Source organism: Phyllobates terribilis, unplaced genomic scaffold (assembly GCF_046119375.1).
Source record: "Phyllobates terribilis strain yellow unplaced genomic scaffold, ASM4611937v1 Scaffold_5__5_contigs__length_657084704, whole genome shotgun sequence".
Classification (NCBI taxonomy): Eukaryota; Metazoa; Chordata; class Amphibia; order Anura; family Dendrobatidae; genus Phyllobates; species Phyllobates terribilis.
The window spans coordinates 554,514,963-554,533,916 of NW_027362765.1; the positions used below are offsets into that span (position 1 = coordinate 554,514,963).

At 44.7% G+C, this 18,954-nt stretch overlaps 1 long non-coding RNA gene across 1 annotated transcript in view; it reads right to left on the reverse strand.

The window, feature by feature from the left end:
- Positions 1-1,668: 1,668 nt before the first annotated feature.
- The window catches only part of LOC141271331 (uncharacterized), a 39,862-nt gene continuing 22,576 nt past the window's right edge, over positions 1,669-18,954 (reverse strand). Inside the window, exons 2-3 of the long non-coding RNA XR_012321897.1 lie at positions 2,510-2,719; positions 1,669-2,030 (exon numbers count right to left, since the gene is read on the reverse strand). This is a non-coding gene — a long non-coding RNA (uncharacterized lncRNA). The remainder of the gene's footprint in view (positions 2,031-2,509; positions 2,720-18,954) is intronic.

The following is an 18,954-nucleotide window of genomic DNA, read 5'->3' on the forward strand; positions in this document are numbered from 1 at the left end:
AGTGGGAGCACCGTTGAACTGTCCCTCGGAAATGAGGTGTGTGTGCTGTATGCAGCTAACTGAGCCCTGGTCCATACTCCATCCTTACCCGGGAGTGGAATATCACACCTCTGGCAGAGGTGCAATACCCCTGTAGCGGCCGAGCCCTCGGGGCGCTACAGATACATGGGTCAAAAACAGAAGCATTACTATTAATGGCACTTAAAAAATATGGACAATCCAACATACAAAAAGATGGCAGACAACTCTCATAAATACTTGAGGGTACAGATCACTAGATATCGACAAAAATTATACAAAGCTAATATTGAACCATACATAAGACAATTAGAGCATCCTGGAAACATTTCACTACATCCTTCATAGGATGTTCCCAAAGTTGCCATACCTTCTTCACTTTTTTCCTATCTATCTAAACCCAAAAGATGAGGGACTTACAAACTATCCATACTTAACATTTATATATAGAGGAAAAAAGTCAAGAATTGCTTACAACACCGGAAACTAGAAGGAAGGATTCATTTCCTAAATACCAGAATTCATAACCTTGCATCCTTAGCCTAAATTATCCATGATTGGATTCAACATACATCAAATTATGCGCTAACCATGTTAGAACAGCAAATGTTGCCAACCTGCTACTTACCCATCCTGCTACACACATCACATGGACAACTGACAGAATAGACCAAACACAATCCTCTATTGTATATAACCCGGAAGGATTGGAACAAAATTAGGAATCAACCACATTAATTCTCAATTCATGGGTAAAAATTGTATTTAGTGAATAGAGACTTTCCCATTGCTGAGATTAGAAGACAGTTTGTGCTCGTAGAGTTCTACAGAGAACTGAAAGTGTTACCTAAGGAGACCTTACAGCAGAATGTCTGTATCTGCTTCAATCTCCTCCATCCGTAAAACTGTAAAAGTACGAACTGTCAGCTTAGTAATGGCAAAATGCCTTCATTGAATACAGATTTTACCCATGTATTGAGATTGAAAGATCAGTCCTGGAGGAGAAAATAGCAGATTTCTCTGATAAATATATATTACAAAGTTGTATATTTTCATATACTGTATACTATTGATATATGAAACAAAAAATTAAAATGACAGTTACTCTAAATTTGAGGCACAATGGAAGTATGGTATACAAACAAGGTGGACAGTGGTGGAAGTTTCAAATGACTAAAGAGCTAACAGACAAAAGAAACCACATGTACTCTGTTCACCTTGACACATGAACAATAAGTAAGTATCCGATAGATGCACTTTGATATGACATGTAAGGATGCATGATGTTGTAAAAATGAAGAATCTTTAATAAAACAAATATAGAGAAAGTAAAAATATATATTTGGATCGGATGTCGTATGTATGAATGTGTTCTTCCCTAAAATTGCTTCTTGAAGATAATGAGCCCTATTCATTATTGCATTTGCTCCTGGTTTTTAGTGTTTTACAAACTTTTTTGTTTGCATCATATTTATCTATCCATTGGCTCCTTTTACCAAGTTTGCTCAATATACAGTGCATTGTGAAAGTATTTGGCCCCCTTGAACTTTTCTACCTTTTGCCATATTTCTGGCTTCAAACATAAAGATATAAAATTCTAATTTTTTTGGGAAGAATCAACAACAAGTGGGACACAATCGTGAAGTGGAATGAAATTTATTGGATATTTTAAACTTTTTTAACAAATTAAAAACTGAAAAGTGTGGCGTGCAATATTATTCGGCCCCCTTGAGTTAATACTTTGTAGCGCCTCCTTTTGCTGCGATTACAGCTGCAAGTCGCTTGGGGTATGTCTCTATCAGTTTTGCACATCGAGAGGCTGAAATTCTTGCCCATTCTTCCTTGCAAAACAGCTCGAGCTCATTGAGGTTGGATGGAGGGCGTTTGTGAACAGCAGTTCTCAGCTCTTTCCACAGATTCTCGATTGGATTCAGGTCTGGACTTTGACTTGGCCATTCTAATACCTGGATACGTTTATTTTTGAACCATTCCATTGTAGATTTTGCTTGGGTCTTTGAAAAGACACAAAAACAGATAAAACATGCATTTGGTTTTGGAAACTATGCATCAACCCGAGTGTACCATTTTACAGAATTTGGCGCAAAAGTCGGCAACAAATATTAGAAGGCAAAAAAGAAAAGTCACTTTAAAAATACAAATTATGAATCAGGGCCCTAGTTTCCATTCACTTACATACATGGCTCATGCAATAAGACTTTTCCAAGGTTTTTTAAGCAAGGAGCATTTCAATACATGCACTTCAGTATCTACTGTGGAAATTGTGCTTGAGGTCAAAGGTTTTCCAGGAATAAAGTACTGGTGGTCTGTATGCAAGGGCACAACTGCAGAGGAAGCGACCATGACCAGGGCCATCCATGGGGAGACATCGCCTTTAGCTGTATCTAAATTTTTATGACTTGGATATAACTGAACACAGTGGTGGAGCAAAAAGCCTTGACTCCCTGTCCTGTCTCTAGCACTGATGACTTACCAGAGCTCGGGAGTATGCGGAGGAGGTATGGCAGTGCCATGATGTCACATAATCATTCGACCTGCACCTGGCCAGTGGATGTAAGAAGAAAAAGGAGAGTCTCGTAGCCAGTCGAGGATGTGAAGTGAGGTGAATTTGTTTTTTTTTTTTTATTAAAAATTGAAGCATCGGTGGGCATAATGGAGGCCATCACTAATATGACATACCAGTCTGTCAAGGAAGAAAGGAGAACAAATAGGAACATAGTTATTGTATGGGACTGCAAAGGGGGACAAATAATTATTGCATAGGGGCACAAAGAGAGACCGATGAGTTACTGGATTTATCAGTATATAATACACATACAGTCCTACTCATCATTATTGGCACCCATGAAGTTTAAGTACCGTATGTTTCGAACTATAAGACGCACTCGACCATTAGACGCACCCGGAAAATAGGAAAAAACATTTTTTATAAGATGGGCGTCTGTCTTATAGTCCGAATAGGTATCTTGCCTAGGGGGCAGTGGAGCGGGGGTCACAGGAGGCTGGGTCCCTCAGGAAACCGGTGGAAGTGGAGGAATGCTGTGGACCCTGGGTGGGAGGAGGGGGTGCCCAAGCAGTGGGGGGGTTGCGGTGGTGGTCGAGCGGGATCGCAGGAAGCAGGGAGGGCCCTCCTCCCTCCCTCAGGAACCCGGCGGCGGCAGCAAAAGCAGTGAGATGCAGATGCTGCGGGGCCGGGTTTGGCTGTCAGCAGTCTGGCAGAGCGGCGTACGCCCCTATTCCGGCGGCCACGGCCATCTTCCTGGAGCCGTGATCTACAGGAAAATGGCCACCCGAGCCGGCACATGCATAGACTGGGATCTTGGTGGCCATCTTCCTGAAGCTGTGGGCCTCAGGGAAATGGCCACAAAGTTCTTAGTCTGCACATGTGCCAGCTCGGGCGACCATTTTCCTGTAGTTCACGGAAGATGGCCACAGCCGCAGGAGAAGCAGCGCATGCCGCTCTGCATCACTGCCGACACTGGCCCCGTAGCATCTCACCTCTTCTGCTGCAACTGCGGGGTTCCCGAAGGAGGGAACGGAGGAACCCTGCTTCTTGCGATAACGCTCCATCACCACTGCAACTCTATGGTAAGCTACGTTCGGACCATAAGACGCACCCCCCATTTTCCTCCCAAATTTGGGTGGAAAAAAGTGCATCTTATAGTCCGAAAAATACGGTACATAATATGGAATATCGGCTGAAAAAAATGAATCAAGTGAAACAGTTTTTTGTATAGAGCACTTGTGTTAAATACAAAAGAGCAAATGATAAACAATAATTTAAAACAAAAAACATTTGGAGGGAAAAATAGAAAAACCTACACCTTGCTGTGTCACTGGTATTGGCACCCTTTACATTAATCTAGTATGAATGCACATTTTGACTCACCAGTGGTAAATCACAAAAGAGATTCACCTGTGATTAATTATCGGTGCCCATATAACATGAATTAGGCAATGAATGATGACTTCAGTGTTTTAAAAAGTCACATGGTAGGCCCTGTTCCTTTGTCACAATGGTGAAGACAGAGGAGGTGTCTGAGGCCATCAGAACTGGTATTGTTAGCAAACACAAGACTTCCAAAGGGTATAAGGAATCTCCAAAGACCTTGTTATCCCAGTTTCAGCAGTGCGCAATGCTATTAAGAAGTTTGCCAAGCATGGAACCGTCAAGAACCTCCCTGGACATGGGGGAAAGAGGAAAATTGACAAGAGATGTCTTCGAAGGTTGGTGCGAATAGTAGAGAAAACACCACATCAAACATCCAAAGACCTGAAGGCCAACCTGGAACAGTCTGGGGTCATGGTTTCAACAAGTACCATATGCTGCACACTAAACTAAGCAGCGCTTTATGGGTGATGGCCAAGGAAGAAACCATTTCAGAAGAAAAGACATGAAAAGGAACGACTGATCTTTTTCAAAGAGTACCATGACAGACCATAATCCTTCTAGGAAAATGTTCTGTGAGTTTTTTGGCAATGCAAAGCAACAGTTTGTTTACAGACGATTCAATGAAGCTTCTAAGGAAAAGAACACCTTACCAACAGTTAAGCATGGTGAAGAATCCATAATGCTGTGGAGTTACTTTGCTGTGTCTGGTACTGGAAGCCTTGACCGTATCACAGGAATCATGAAATCAGAGAATTATCAAGAGATTTTAGAGCGAAATGTCGTATCCAGTGTAAGAAAACTTGGGTCGAAGATCATGGGTCCTCCAGCAAGACAATCACCCAAAGCACACATCCAAAAGTAGTACACAGGAATGGTTGAAAAAGAAAAAATAGACTGCTCTAAAATGGCCAGCAATGAGTGCTGACCTCAATCTCATTGAAAATGTTTGGGGCGAGCTGAAATCTGCCATTGGGAAAAAGAACCCTGAAAGCATTCAAGAGCTTGAACAAACTGCAAAGGAAGAGTGGGAGAAAATTCTAGCTGTGAAGTGCAAGAAGCTTGTAGATGGCTAAAGGAAACGTTTGGAGGCTATCAGTAATGCCAAAGGGTGTGCAACCAAGTATTAATTAGGGGTGCCATTATTGCTGTGCATGTTGTTTATTCTGTTTATTTTTTGAAATTGCAACATGGAAGTTGAAAAACAATGTTTTATTCTTGTATTACTTTGGACCACTAATTAGAAAATCCTGAGGATATAACTTTGGTACATTTCCATTTATTTCTGAATATATTGTGCAGTCTATGGAAAAAATTAAGGGGTGCCAATAATGGTAAGCAGCACTGTATACAGAGCACCCGTATGCAACTGATATCTGCTATTATATATACCACAGTTGTATTTGTTAATGACCAATATGGTGGTATTATTTGGTTGTTATGTGGTGGTACATATATGTGGTACAGCATTTTATAGCAAAAGCCTGGTGATGCATTATTTTCACTATTAGGGTAATTATATACAGTATATTTCCAGTTCAGCAATGTCTTAGCTTGTTTTTTGACATTTGTTTAAACTGAATCTGTTAAGGTAATTTTATTTATTTACTATGCATTGCTTAAATAGCGCCATCAAATTCCACAGCGCTTTACAAACATACAGTAATTATCATTGTCCCCTTTAGGGATCACAAGCTAAATTTCCTATCAGTATGTCTTTGAAGTTTGGTAGGAAACTGGAATACACGGAGGAAACCCATGCAAACATGGGAAGAACATATAAACTACTTGCAGATGTTGTCCTTAGTGGGATTTAAACCCAGGGCATCAGCACTGCAAAGCAACAGTGCTACCCACTGAGCCACCGTGCTTCCAATAATAGTTGATAGTAATTTGTAGTTTTGGGGTTTATGAATGATTGCCTCTGTAGCAGTATAGCATGACTTTTTGTAGGTTTTTGTTCATGTCTCTTTAAAATTTCTAAATCAAAGGTGCTTTCAAACCCATCAGATAAGGTAAGACAATATTTGCAGAGCAAAGTATTTCAGTTTGTCAGCAAATAGTAAGAAAAAAATCAAGAAAACTTCTGAACTGTAAAAAGTTCACAGGAACCTCCTGTGGGCTCAAGACAAACTGCACCTATAACTCTTCCTGACAAAACAATGTATGCTACTTGAAAGAAGTTTTCTCCTATTGTGTGGGATGTTTGTGTGGGTGGATGAAATCTTAAGGCCAATCAATTAGTCTCCATTTCAACTGAGCCTTTGTTCTCCACAGTAATGGGATCAATATACCTGGCTAGTTGATTTTTAATTATATCCCTGTAAAGGCAATATGGTATTTTATACTGTGACCAATCTTTTTATTACATTTCTGATGTATCATAGTGACTTATTAGAAGTTTTGATCAGTGGGGGTGTTGGTCGCAGAGCAGAGTAAGAGATATGCAAACTCATAGCCCTTTAATGAACTCATACATGGCTTGTAAGACTCATTGACGATAGCAGAGCCAATCATAAACCAAAGTGTTCAACACAGGATTTCTTCTCATTTGGTTAGAAAATGATTGTTACACTTTAAGTTGCCCCTACATATTAGATGAACATTGTCTGTGACTCCTGACATCAGTCCATAAAAAAATTCTAAAGCATTTTCTCTTATCTATTACTACTCTTGTGAATAAATGAATAATTTGAAAACCAGGTGTTACAATCATATTTGTCAGTACACAGTTCTTACACAGTCTAAATATCTGCATAGACATTAGGCTAGTGTTGGTCGAACCCGCCATAACGTGTATGGGGGCACTGGCCAGTTTATGATCAGGGGAAACGTCGATTGCGCGGGTCCATTTTTCGCCTCCCAATGGCATTGTTCTACCAGAGATAATGTGGCAGTCGACGGCTTTCTTATAGAGAACATAAGCGCCCTCATTCAGCTGAGTGCACCTGTGTATGGTAGAGTTAGCTGAGATGGCTGTCAGCCGAATTTTGTGCCGAAGTATCAATCGGCCAATAGCCATCTAAGATTTATGGCCAACTTAACACTGTCAGCACTGACAGACTAGTATCTGAATGGGGGATACCACTGACATAAATAACAGTAGTCAATTTATTACTATAAATTAGGAAGGGATAAGAGGAAAAACACATAGTAGCATTCTTAGAAAATATGTTAAAAAACTGATATTTTTATGAGGAATACAAGTTTTTACAAAACCACCTTAAGATTAGTGTTGAGCCACCCCCGTAGTGTTCGGGTTCAGTTCGGTTCGTCGAACACCGGGATGTTCATGGAACTGCTCGTCGAACACCTTAGAACACCGTCAAACACCGTCGAACACCGTTAAAACCAATGGCAGGCAAACAAAAACACATAGAAACACATAGAAAACACCTTCAAAGGTGTCCAAAAGCTGACAAACTGCTCAGAAGACACTTTCTTTGAAAAAGCCGGCCGGCAATTCAGCAGCGGCATACACCGGTACCCGACAATTTAGACAATAAGGAATAGAGCATCACACATAGATTAGATAGATAGAAACATGTCAGTCACATATATAAGAAGTACAGTGACAGTGTTGCTTATTGTACTTGTCATTTAGTGTTAAAGGATTTATTGAAAAAAATAACAGTGTTTTCATGCACCGTCTCTTTAAAAAAGCCGCCGGCAATTCAGCATCTGTACCCGACAATTTATAACAGAAAGAATAGAGCATCACACATAGATTAGATAGATAGAAACATGTCAGTGACATATATAAGAAGTACAGTGATAGTGTTGATTACTGTACTTGTCATTTAGTGTTAAAATAAAGGATTTATTAAAAAAAAAATTGGCGTGGGGTTCCCCATAATTTTAGTCTCTAGCGGAGGTTAAGCAGACGGCTGGGGCAGATGTTTGAAGCCTGGGAAGGGGGTAATACCCACGGAGCTTCCCAGGCTACTAATATCAGCCCCCAGCTGAATATCTAGCCTTTACTAGCTATTAAAATGGGGGACCCTCAAAAAAATGATGTGGGGTCCCCCCTATTTTAATAGCTAGCAAAGGCTAGGCAGACAGCTGGGGGCTGATATTAATAGCCCAGGAAGGGTGCTATGAATATTGCCCCCCTCCCAGGCTAGAAACACCAGCCGTCAGCCGCCCCAGAAATGGCGCATCCAATTCTGGCACTTAGCCTCGCTCTTCCCACTGCCCTGTAGCGGTGGCAGTGGGGAAATAGGGCTGGGGTTGATGTCAGCTTATAATGCCAGCTGACATCAAGCCCAGGTTAGTAATGGAGAGGCGTCTAAAAGACACCCCCATTACTAACTCCATAGTCAAAGTTAAAAAAAAAACACAAACACCCAGAATAAAGTCCTTTAATTGAAATAAACACACAATTCTTTATTTTTCTAAATTAAACCATACTTACCATCACGCCCATTCCAGCTGAAGCCAACGATCTCCTGCAATAAAAGTAAAATAATAAACCAACATCATCCTTACCTTTCCATGGTTCCCAGGATGGCTCCAGCTCTGCTATATTCACATGACAGGCTGGACTGCAGCAGAACGCTGCCATCCAGCTTGCCATGCCGCAGACACTGAGAAGCGCAGGCATGCTTGCAATATAAGCTGACATCAACCCCAGCCCTATTACCCCACTGCCACCGCTACAGGGCAGTGGGAAGAGCGATGAGCCATTTCTGGGGCGGCTGACGGCTGGTGTTTCTAGCCTGGGAGGGGGCCAATATTCATGGCACCCTTCCTGGGCTATTAATATCAGCCCCCAGCTGTCTGCATAGCCTTTGCTAGCTATTAAAATAGGGGGGACCCCACGTCACTTTTTTGAGGGTCCCCCATTTTAATAGGTAGTAAAGGCTAGGTATTCAGCTGGGGGCTGATATTAGTAGCCTGGGAAGCTCCGTGGGTATTACCCCCTTCCCAGGCTTCAAACATCTGCCCCAGCGGTCTGCTTAACCTCCACTAGAGACTAAAATTACGGGGAACCCCACGCCAATTTTTTTTTTAATAAATCCCTTATTTTAACACTAAATGACAAGTACAGTAATCAACATTGTCACTGTACTTCATATATATGTGACTGACATGTTTCTATCTATCTAATCTATGTGTGATGTTCTATTCTTTCTGTTCTAAATTGTCGGGTACCGTGTATGCCGCTGCTGAATTGCCTGCTTTTCATGTTTCTCTGTGAGCACTGTTCCCATCGATTTGGGCAACCACTGTAATGCCACAACCACCATGGCTGTGGTATTATACTGAGTGGCAGACAATCCCTGCATGATTGGTGCTCTAAATAGCGCCAGACATGCAGGACACGCTTTTGGTGCACGAACAGTTATCGAACATAACCTCGAACAGCCGAATTTTTTGCAAATCGTTCTCGTTCATCGAACGACTCAAACACCGCCCAAAACAGCTCGATTTTGAGATTGGCGAACAGTTCTAGTCGAACCTGTTTATACCAAGGATGGTGACAAAGACGAGGGGGCACACTATGCGTCTGGAGGAAAGGAGGTTCCTGCACCAGCGTAGAAGGGGATTCTTTACGGTCAGAGCCGTGAGACTCTGGAACTCTCTGGGAGAGGAAGTGGTGATGTCCAACTCACTTAATGAGTTCAAGAGAGGCCTGGATGCCTTTCTTGAGAACAATAAAATTACATCTTATGCTTAGTTAATTAATCCAGGGATTCAATCTGACTGCCAGATTGGTGTCGGGAAGTGAATTTTTCCTCAGTGATGTAAATTGGCCTATACCGCATGTTTTTTGTTTTTTTTTGCCTTCCCCTGGATCAACGCTGCGGAATAGCTGCAGTGCATAAGAAATAGGCTGAACTGGATGGACGCTTGTCTTTTTTCGGCCTTATAAACTATGTAACTAAGTAACTATGAACACCGCTCATCTCTACTTAAGATAGCTACTCAAGTGGAGGAGGAGGTTAAGGAGGAGGTAGATGTGACGGTGTAGATGGAGGAGGAAGAAGAGGAGGTAGCCAACACTGTTTCTGTTTTTTGTTGTTGTTGTGTCTGTTTAAATTTGGGGAGTCCTCAAAACATTGAAAATGGGAAATAGAACGAACAATCAGCAGTGGAGTATAACAAAGGCTGGGTGCGGGTGGCATACTTCTCTATTCATCCAAAGGTTCGGACAAGTCCTGTGGGATCCACGCCTAGTTCATTTTAATGAATGTGAGCTTGCCCACGTTGGCTGTGCACATGCAGATGCTCCTGTCTGAGATCACACCCCCTGTTGTGCTAAACACACATTCCGACAGTACACTTGCCCCAGGGCAAGCTATTAACTCCAAGGCGTAAAGTTCAAGCTCAGGCCATGTGTCCAATTTGGAGACCCAAAAGTTACATAGGGCAGACTCATCACTCAGTACGTGGAGACGTGTGGACACGTACTCTTCCAACGTGTTGAAACGCTGTCTCCTGCTTATATGGACCATATCAGATGGTGGTGCCGGATGTTGTGGCATGCTGAGGAAGGTTTTCCACATTTCAGGCAGGCTAACCCTCTATTCTGAGGTGGTGCCGGTGCCCCAGCTGCGTTGGTGACTTCCTCCTCCTCTGCCTTGTTCTTCCACTGAGCCCCCGCTGTAAGTTAGGAATGCCATCAGTAGTGCATCTACCAGTGTACACTTGTATTCTCGCATTTTCCAATCCCGCTCCAGTGGCAGAATTAAAGATGGTATGTTGTCCTTGTAGCGGGAATCCAGCAGGGTGGCCACCCAGTAATCAGCATTGGTAACAATCGAGGCAGCTCGGTGGTCATTGCGCAGGCACAGCAGCGTGTATTGGCTCATGTGTGCCAAGATGCCCCGAAGTAATGACAAGCTGTCCTCGGTGGGAGGTGTATCGTCTGGGTCCTCTGTATCCACCCAGCCACGCTCCAGTGATGCCCGTGAGCTGCTGTGAGTGCCACCCTGCTGTGAACACAGTTTCTCTTCCTCCTCATCCTCCTTATCCTCCAAAACTGTCCCCTGCCTGGAAAGTTGTGTACCTGGTTGCTGTTGGTACAGAAACCCACCCTCCGAGTCATGTGTGGATGACTGGCCTGATAAGGATGTGAATGATGTGAATGATCCCTGTTGCCTTCTCTTCCACCTGTGCCACCACCTCATCCATTATCACTAGTGTTGAGCCACCCCCGTAGTGTTCGGGTTCGGTTCGGTTCGTCGAACACCGGGATGTTCGAGGAACTGTTCGTCGAACTGTTCGTCGAACACCTTAGAACACCGTCGAACACCGTTAAAACCAATGGCAGGCAAACAAAAACACATAGAAACACATAGAAAACACCTGCAAAGGTGTCCAAAAGCTGACAAACTGCTCAGAAGACACTCTCTTTAAAAAAGCCGGCAAATTCAGCAGCGGCATACACCGGTACCCGACAATTTAGACAAGAAGGAATAGAGCATCACACATAGATTAGATAGATAGAAACATGTCAGTCACACATATAAGAAGCACAGTGACAGTGTTGGTTACTGCACTTGTCATTTAGTGTAAAGGATTTATTAAAAAAAATATTAGTGTTTTCATGCACCGTCTCTTTAAAAAAGCCGGCCGGCAATTCAGCATCGGTACCCGACAATTTAGAACAGAAAGAATAGAGCTTCACACATAGATTAGATAGATAGAAACATGTCAGTCACATATATAATAAGTACAGTGACAGTGTTGCTTACTGTACTTGTCATTTAGTGTAAAGGATTTATTTAAAAAAATAATAGTGTTTTCATGCACTGTCTCTTTAAAAAAGCCGGCCGGCAATTCAGCAGCGGTACCCGACAATTTAGAACAGAAAGATAGAGCATCACACATAGATTAGATAGATAGAAACATGTCAGTCACATATATATGAAGTACAGTGATAGTGTTGGTTACTGTACTTGTCATTTAGTATTAAAATAAAGGATTTATTATTAAAAAAATTGGCGTGGGGTTCCCCTTAATTTTAGGCTCTAGCGGAGGTTAAGCAGACGGCTGGGGCAGATGTTTGAAGCCTGGGAAGGGGGTAATACCCACGGAGCTTCCCAGGCTACTAATATCAGCCCCCAGCTGAATACATAGCCTTTACTAGCTATTAAAATGGGGGACCCCCCAAAAAAATGACGTGGGGTCCCCCCTAATGTAATAGCTAGCAAAGGCTAGGCAGACAGCTGGGGGCTGATATTAATAGCCCAGGAAGGGTGCCATGAATATTGGCCCCCTCCCAGGCTAGAAACACCAGCCGTCAGCCGCCCCAGAAATGGCGCATTCATAGGATGCGCCAATTCTGGCACTTAGCCTCGCTCTTCCATGCTGCCCTGGTGCGGTGGCAGGGGGTAATAGGGTTGGGGTTGATGTCAGCTTATAATGCCAGCTGACATCAAGCCCAGGTTAGTAATGGAGAGGCGTCTATAAGACACCCCCATTACTAACCCCATAGTCAAAGTTAAAAAAAACACAAACACCCAGAATAAAGTCCTTTAATTGAAATAAAGACACAATCCTTTATTGTTCTAAATTAAACCATACTTACCATCACGCCCATTCCAGCTGAAGCCAACGATCTCCTGCAATAAAAGAAAAATAATAAAGCAACCTCATCCTTACCTTTCCATGGTTCCCAGGACAGCTTCAGCTCTGCTACATCGAGATGACAGGCTGGACCGCAGCAGAACGCCGCCATCCAGCCTGTCATCCAGCAGACACTGAGAAGCGCAGGCTTGCTTGCGCTGCTCAGCGTCTCTCTGTGACGACATCCAGATGAGCCGAGTTCATGTCCAATGAACTCGGCTCACCTCATGCACGTCACTGACAGCGTGGGAAAATTCTCACGCTGAAGCGCTGATTGCAGGAGAATTTTCCCACGCTGTCAGTGACGTGCAGGAGGTGAGCTGAGTTCATTGGACATGAGCTCACCTCATGCACATCACTGACAGCGTGGGAGAATTCTCCTGCACTCAGCACTTCAGCGTGAGAATTTTCCCACGCTGTCAGTGACGTGCATGAGGTGAGCCTAGTTCATTGGACATGACCTCGGCTCATCTGGATGCCGTCACAGCGAGACAGTGAGGAGCGCAAGCATGCCTGCGCTTCTCAGTGTCTGCGGGATGACAGACTGGATGGCAGCGTTCTGCTGCGGTCCAGCCAGTCATCTCGATGTAGCAGAGCTGAAGCTGTCGTGGGAACCATGGAAAGGTAAGGATGAGGTTGGTTTATTATTTTTCTTTTATTGCAGGAGATCGTTGGCTTCAGCTGGAATGGGTGTGATGGTAAGTATGGTTTAATTTAGAACAATAAAGAATTGTGTCTTTATTTCAATTAAAGGACTTTATTCTGGGTGTTGTGTTTTTTTTAAATACTTTACTAGAAATTCATGGCGGTCATGTCTAATACTGGCGTGACCCCATGAATTTTGGGCTTGGGGCCAGCTGATAATACCAAGCTGGCCCTAACCCCTTTATTACCCAGTGAGCCACCGCACCAGGGCCCTGGATGAGTTGGGTACAGCGCCAGAAGATGGCGCTTCTATGAACGTGCCATTTTCTGGGGCGGCTGCGGACTGCAATTTGTAGCGGGGGGGGGCCCAGAAAGCTTGGGTCTCCCTGCGCTGCAGATTCCAGCCCCCAGCTGCCTAGTTGTACCTGGCTGGACACAAAAATAGGGCGAAGCCCCACGTACTTTTTTTTTAATTATTTCATGAAATTCATGAAATAATTAAGAAAAAAAGGGCTTCCCTATATTGTTGTGTCCGGCCAGGTACAAATAGGCAGCTGGTGGATGGGGGCAGCCCGTTCCTGCCTGCTGTACCTGGCTGGACACAAATATAGTGCGAAGCCCCACTTCAATTTTTTTTAATTATTTCATGAAATTCATGAAATAATTAAGAAAAAAAGGGCTTCCCTATATTGTTGTGTCCGGCCAGGTACAAATAGGCAGCTGGTGGTTGGGGGCAGCCCGTTCCTGCCTGCTGTACCTGGCTGGACACAAATATAGTGCGAAGCCCCACTTCAATTTTTTTTAATTATTTCATGAAATTCATGAAATAATTAAGAAAAAAAGGGCTTCCCTATATTGTTGTTTCCGGCCAGGTACAAATAGGCAGCTGGTGGTTGGGGGCAGCCCGTTCCTGCCTGCTGTACCTGGCTGGACACAAATATAGTGCGAAGCCCCACTTCAATTTTTTTTAATTATTTCATGAAATTCATGAAATAATTAAGAAAAAAAGGGCTTCCCTATATTGTTGTGTCCGGCCAGGTACAAATAGGCAGCTGGTGGATGGGGGCAGCCCGTTCCTGCCTGCTGTACCTGGCTGGACACAAATATAGGGCGAAGCCCCACATCAATTTTTTTTTAATTATTTCATGAATTTCCTGAAATAATTTAAAAAAAATTGACGTGGGGCTTCGCACTATATTTGTGTCCAGCCAGGTACAGCAGGCAGGAACGGGCTGCCCCCAACCACCAGCTGCCTATTTGTACCTGGCCGGACACAACAATATAGGGAAGCCCTTTTTTTCTTAATTATTTCATGAAATAATTTAAAGAAAATTGACGTGGGGCTTCGCCCTGTTTTTGTGTCCAGCCAGGTACAACTAGGCAGCTGGGGGCTGGAATCCGCAGCGCAGGGAGGCCCAAGCTTTCTGGGCCACCCCCGCTGCAAATTGCAGTCCGCAGCCACCCCGGAAAATGGCGCGTTCATAGAAGCGCCATCTTCTGGCGCTGTACCCAACTCATCCAGGGCCCTGGTGCGGTGGCTCACTGGGTAATAAAGGGGTTAGGGCCAGCTTGGCATTATCAGCTGGCCCTAAGCCCGAAATTCATGGGGTCACGCCAATATTAGACATGACCACCATGAATTTCTAGTAAAGTATTTAAAAAAAACACAACACCCAGAATAAAGTCCTTTAATTGAAATAAACACACAATTCTTTATTGTTCTAAATTAAACCATACTTACCATCACGCCCATTCCAGCTGAAGCCAACGATCTCCTGAAATAAAAGAAAAATAATAAAGCAACATCATCCTTACCTTTCCATGGTTTCCATGACAGCTTCAGCTCTGCTACATCGAGATGACAGGCTGGACCGCAGCAGAACGCCGCCATCCAGCCTGTCATCCCGCAGACACTGAGAAGCGCAGGCTTGCTTGCGCTCCACAGTGTCTCTCTGTGAGGGCATCCAGATGAGCCGAGTTAATGTCCAATGAACTCGGCTCACCTCATGCACGTCACTGACAGCGTGGGAAAATTCTCCTGCACTCAGCGCTTCAGCGTGGGAGAATTCTCACACTGAAGCGCTGAGTGCAGGATAATTCTCCCACGCTGTCAGTGACGTGCAGGAGGTGAGCTGAGTTCATTGGACATGAGCTCACCTTATGCACGTCACTGACAGCGTGGGAAAATTCTCCTGCACTCAGCGCTTCAGCGTGGGAGAATTCTCACGCTGAAGCGCTGAGTGCAGGAGAATTCTCCCACGCTGTCAGTGACGTGCAGGAGGTGAGCTGAGTTCATTGGACATGAGCTCACCTCATGTACGTCACTGACAGCGTGGGAGAATTCTCCTGCACTCACCGCTTCAGCGTGAGAATTTTCCCACGCTGTCAGTGACGTGCATGAGGTGAGCCGAGTTCATTGGACATGAACTCGGCTCATCTGGATGTCGTCACAGAGAGACGCTGAGCAGCGCAAGCAAGCCTGCGCTTCTCAGTGTCTGCGGGATGAGAGGCTGGATGGCAGCGTTCTGCTGCGGTCCAGCCTGTCATCTCGATGTAGCAGAGCTGAAGCTGTCGTGGGAACCATGGAAAGGTAAGGATGAGGTTGCTTTATTATTTTTCTTTTATTGCAGGAGATCGTTGGCTTCAGCTGGAATGGGCGTGATGGTAAGTATGGTTTAATTTAGAACAATAAAGGATTGTGTCTTTATTTCAATTAAAGGACTTTATTCTGGGTGTTTGTGTTTTTTTTAACTTTGACTATGGGGTTAGTAATGGGGGTGTCTTATAGACGCCTCTCCATTACTAACCTGGGCTTGATGTCAGCTGGCATTATAAGCTGACATCAACCCCAACCCTATTACCCCCTGCCACCGCACCAGGGCAGCGTGGAAGAGCGAGGCTAAGTGCCAGAATTGGCGCATCCTATGAATGCGCCATTTCTGGGGCGGCTGACGGCTGGTGTTTCTAGCCTGGGAGGGGGCCAATATTCATGGCTCCCTTCCTGGGCTATTAATATCAGCCCCCAGCTGTCTGCCTAGCCTTTGCTAGCTATTAAATTAGGGGGGACCCCACATCATTTTTTTTGGGGGGTCCCCCATTTTAATAGCTAGTAAAGGCTATGAATTCAGCTGGGGGCTGATATTAGTAGCCTGGGAAGCTCCGTGGGTATTACCCCCTTCCCAGGCTTCAAACATCTGCCCCAGCCGTCTGCTTAACCTCCGCTAGAGCCTAAAATTAAGGGGAACCCCACGCCAATTTTTTTTAATAATAAATCCTTTATTTTAATACTAAATGACAAGTACAGTAACCAACACTATCACTGTACTTCATATATATGTGACTGACATGTTTCTATCTATCTAATCTATGTGTGAAGCTCTATTCTGTCTGTTATAAATTGTCGGGTACAGATGCTGAATTGCCGGCCGGCTTTCTTAAAGAGACGGTGCATGAAAACACTAATATTTTTTTAAATAAATCCTTTACACTAAATGACAAGTACAGTAAGCAACACTGTCACTGTACTTCTTATATATGTGGCTGACATGTTTCTATCTATCTAATCTATGTGTGAAGCTCTATTCTTTCTGTTATAAATTGTCGGGTACCGCTGCTGAATTGCCGGCCGGCTTTTTTAAAGAGACGGTGCATGAAAACACTATTATTTTTTTTGATAAATCCTTTACGCTAAATGACAAGTACAGTAATCAACACTGTCACTGTACTTCATATATATGTGACTGACATGTTTATATCTATCTAATCTATGTGTGAAGCTCTATTCTTTCGGTTCTAAATTGTCGGGTACAGGTGTATGCCGCTGCTGAATTGCCGGCTTTTCATGTTTCACTGTTGGCACTGTTCCCATCGATTTGGGCAATCACTGTAATGCCACAACCACCATGAGTGGCAGACAATCCCTGCATGATTGGTGCTCTAAATAGCGCCAGACATGCAGGACAAGCTTTTGGTGCACGAACAGTTATCGAACATAACCTCGAACAGCCGAATTTTTTGCAAATCGTTCGGGTTCGTCGAACAACTCGAACACCGCCCAAAACAGCTCGAATTTGAGATTGGCGAACAGTTCGAGTAGAACAACGCTCATCTCTAATTATCACCTGAAGCATTTTTTCAAGCAGGCATGAAAGTGGGATAGTAAAGCTGATGACGGCATTATCAACGCTGGCCATATTGGTGGAGTACTCGAAGCAGCGCAATACGGCACACACGTACCGCATGAAGGTCCACTCGTTGGTTGTGAAGTGGTGTTGTTCCGCAGAGCGACTGACCCCTGCGTGCTACAGCTCCACTATTGCCTGCTGCTGGGCTTACAGTGTCTCCAGCATATGCAAGGCGGAGTTCCATCGTGTGGGTATGTGGCACAAGAGGCGGTGAGCAGGAAGGCAGAAGTGATGCTGCAGCACAGACAGGTGAGCAGCAGCAGGGTGAAAAAGCCAAAAGTGCGCACACATTTTCAGCAGCTTTGACATATCAGGATCATTTTTAAGGAAGCTCTGCACTACTAAATTCAGCACATGCACCAGGCAAGAGATGTGCATCAAACCGGCTAAGCCCAGAGCTGCTACGAGATTTCGCCCTTTATCGTACACCACCAAGCCGGGCTTGAAGTTCAGCAGCACCAAATACTCATCGGTCTGTTGTTTGATCCTCGTCCACAGCTCATGCGCGGTGTGGGATTTTTCCCTCAAACAGATGAGTTTCAGAAGTTGGTGGTGCAGGTGTTAAGCTGACCAGATGAGGAGGCAGTGGAGGAAGCAGAGTAAAAGGAGGATGCAATATGGACAAAGAAATGTCCGTTGATGGTAGAACATGCACCAGAATGCCTTCCGCCTCAGGCCTAGCCGCCACTACATTTACTCAGTGGGCCATTAGGGAGATAGGCCTGTGCTTACTGGTCCACGTAGCGGTGGTTGTGTGGACCTTGACACTGATGGAGTTGTGCTGTGCACACCTGATTTTGTCCTCAACATGTGTGTGCAGGGCAGGGATGGCTTGCGTGGAAAAGTAGTGGTGGCTGAGAACCACGTACTGTGGAACAGCCACTGCCATCAGTTTTTTAAACAGTCCATCACCACCAGCCGGAATGGCAGCATTTTAAAGGCCAGAAATTTGGAAATGCTGTCATACAGGACCAGGGCTTGTGGGTGGGCAGGGGGCTACTTTCTCTTTCTCTCCAGTGTTTTGGGGATGGACAGCTGTATACTTCCATGCGACGGTGTAAAGATGCTCGGTGACACTGCTGGTGGTGGTGGTGCTGTCACATTCTCTCTTTGCAGTGAGCCAGCTGGCCCTGTTTATTGGGAGCGGAAGGAAGAGGCCAAAACTGCAGCAAAAAGAGGCTGCAGGAGAAGCTTCAGATCTTTCCTGTTTTTCAGGTGTGTACTCCACTGAAGCTTGTGCTTTGAATTCAGATGCCTCGTCATGCTGGTGGTGCTCTGGTTCAGAACATTTATGCCTCGCCTCAGGTTCTGATAGCACAGCGTGCAAACCACTCGTCTCTTGTCATCAGCACATTGCCTGAAGAAATAGCATGCCAGGGAGCTCCTTTGAGCTGGTTTGGGGTTCTCAGTTCGCCAGCACGGTGGACAGCAGCAGCCGTCATACTGGCTAGGGCCAGCCGCTGTGCTTTTACACCGTGCTCCCTCTTTTGCTGTGCAGCTGGGGCAGCATGGCCACCTCCTCTTCCTCTGAACTGCGCACATCACACGGATGGTCTTCACTCCATGTGGGGTCTAGGACCTCATCATCCCCTGCATCATCTTCCACCCACTCCTCACCCGTGCCCT